The sequence below is a fragment of the Macaca nemestrina genome, chromosome 20 (genome assembly GCF_043159975.1).
Source record: "Macaca nemestrina isolate mMacNem1 chromosome 20, mMacNem.hap1, whole genome shotgun sequence".
In the NCBI taxonomy this organism is placed as follows: domain Eukaryota; kingdom Metazoa; phylum Chordata; class Mammalia; order Primates; family Cercopithecidae; genus Macaca; species Macaca nemestrina.
In genome coordinates this window covers 19,387,723-19,390,382 of record NC_092144.1, presented here as the reverse complement: position 1 = coordinate 19,390,382, position 2,660 = coordinate 19,387,723, and the positions used below count along the sequence as shown (strand labels likewise).

At 38.3% G+C, this 2,660-nt stretch overlaps 1 pseudogene; it reads right to left on the bottom strand.

The window, feature by feature from the left end:
• Positions 1-801: 801 nt before the first annotated feature.
• LOC105489729 (zinc finger protein 737-like) lies at positions 802-2,390 on the bottom strand (annotated as a pseudogene).
• Positions 2,391-2,660: the final 270 nt, after the last annotated feature.

The window sequence follows — 2,660 nt, the reverse complement described above, 5'->3', positions numbered from 1 at the left end:
GTTCCCAGTATGCACCCTGAGTCACTCAGGGGAAATTGGTACCTCTGTAAAAAGGCAGAAGAAAATGCTGAGAAAACACTGCACAACAATGCTTTCCACATGCACCTATTAGGGTCTTCATTTAATTAGACTGTTATTTGCATGGCTAGATACTTACTGAATTTAGTCATACTATTTTTTAGCAGCTAATGGCATCTGTTACCTATTATTTTATACATTCGGTTTTTTGAAAAACAAATCTTTTGTTAATTTACTCTGAGTCTACATTTACAATCTTCACTTTTTCAGTGTTAAAGCGAATCAGAGAAGAGCAATGTGTATATATAGTGTGAATTTTCCTGCCTATCAAAATTCTTCCCTCATTGCCTTTGAAACCCTAGGAATTCACCTATAAAATACTCCCTTTGAATACTTTAGCCAGGATTTCAGATTTTAAGAGGTCAAAAACAATGATAGAGCAAAGCCAAAATCTTGTCTTTGTTTCTTGTTAGTCATCTGGCCATTTCCAAACGCATGGCAATTATGCCAAGCCATTGAAAAGATGTGATTTTGATTCATTTTATCCCATTTCAAATGTTTTCTCTAATTATTACATTGGTCACATGAATCTAAAAGAAACTATCTACATAACCAATCATACATTCAAGAAATATTCATGTTAAAGTGTTTACAGTTTAATCTTGAATTACAGTATAGTAGAATCCTCTATAGTTAGAAGTTAATTACTTATAAATTCATTGTTTTAATATGCATTGAGAACTTTCTTAAAAAGCTTTGTCACATTCTTTGTACTTGTAAGGTTTATGTTCCATATAAATTCTCATATTTAGTAAGAGTTGAGGGGTAGTCAAAGGCTTTCCCACATTCATCACATTCATAGGGTTTCTCTCCAGTATGAATTAACTTATGCTTATTAAGGTATGAGAAACATCTAAAAGCTTTGCCACATTCTTCACTACGTAGATTTTCTGTCCAATATGAATTCTCTTATGTTTATTAAGGTCTGAGGACCAGTTAAAAGCTTTGCCACGTTCTTCACATTTGTAGGGTTTCTCTCCAATATGAGTTTTCTTATGTTTACTAAGGCTTAAGGACCAGGTAAAGGTTTTACCACATTCTTCACACTTGTAGAGTTTCTCTCCAGTGTGAATTATCTTATGTCTACTAAGGTGTGAGGATCGGTTGAAGGCTTTGCCACATTCTTCACATTTGTAGGGTTTCTCTCCAGTATGAATTATTTTATGTCTACTAAGGTTTGAGGATGAAATAAAGGTTTTGCCACATTTATCACACTTGTGTGGTTTCTCTCCAGAACAAATTTTCTTATGTGAAAAAAGGGTTGTGGAATGGTTAAAAGCTTTGCCACATTCTCTACATCTATAGGGTTGCTCTTCAGTATAAAGTATCTTATGTGTAGTAAGGTGTGAGGATAGGTGAAAACCTTTGCCACATTCTTCACATGTGTAGGGTTTGTCTCCTGTATGAATTTTTTTGAGACGGAGTCTCGCTCTGCCGCCCAGGCTGGAGTGCAGTGGCCGGATCTCAGCTCACTGCAGGCTCCGCCTCCCGGGTTCACGCAATTCTCCTGCCTCAGCCTCCCCAGTAGCTGGGACTACAGGCGCCCGCCACCTCGCCCGGCTAGTTTTTTGTATTTTTTAGTAGAGACGGGGTTTCACCGTGTCAGCCAGGATGGTCTCGATCTCCTGACCTCGTGATCCGCCCGCCTCGGCCTCCCAAAGTGCTGGGATTACAGGCTTGAGCCACCGCGCCCGGCCTCCAGTATGAATTTTCTTATGTGTAGTAAGGATTGAGGATCAATTGAAGGCTTTGCCACATTCTTCACATTTGTAGGGTCTCTTTCCTGTATGAATGATCTCATGTTTACTAAGGGTTGAGGATGCAATAAAAGATTTGCCACATTTATCACACTTGTATGGTTTCTCTCCAGTATAAATTCTCTTATATGTAGTGAGGGTAGAGGAGTACTTAAAGGCTTTGCCACATTCTTCACATTTGTTGGGTTTCTCGCTAGGATGAATTTTCTTATGTCTAGTAAGGGTTGAGAACTGGTTAAAAGCTTTGCCACATTCTACGCATTTGAAAGGTTTTTTTCCAGTATGTCCTATCTCATGTCTGTTTGAATTTGAAAATTGATGACAGACTTTCCCATATTTATCACATGGAAATATTTTTCTCTGGGTAGTTGTTAAACATTGGTTAAGTCCATTATAACCTCTTTTGTGCACCTTACACTCATCCACACCTTCACAGCCTTTTTTAAACTCTAAATTGCCATATTCACATTTTTCATATCTTCTCAGTATCACAATTTGGAAAGAATCTTGTAGGCTCTGCTCTGGACAATGGTCTCGGGCAAAATGAAAACACATAAGTGAAAGAAACAACAAAAACACATTACTTCAACTGCAAGATTCTGATAAATATGGGATACATTTACAAACAAAATTAGCCAGGCATGGTGGTGGGCAAATGCCAGCCACTTGGGAAGCTGAGGCAGAGAATTGTTTGAGCCCAGGATGCAGAGATTGCAGTGAGCTGAGATCACACCATTGCACTCCACCCTGGGTAACAGAGCAAGACTCCGTCTCATTAAAAAAAAGAAAAGAAAAAAAGAAAAAGAAAAGAAATTTCCAGCCAGA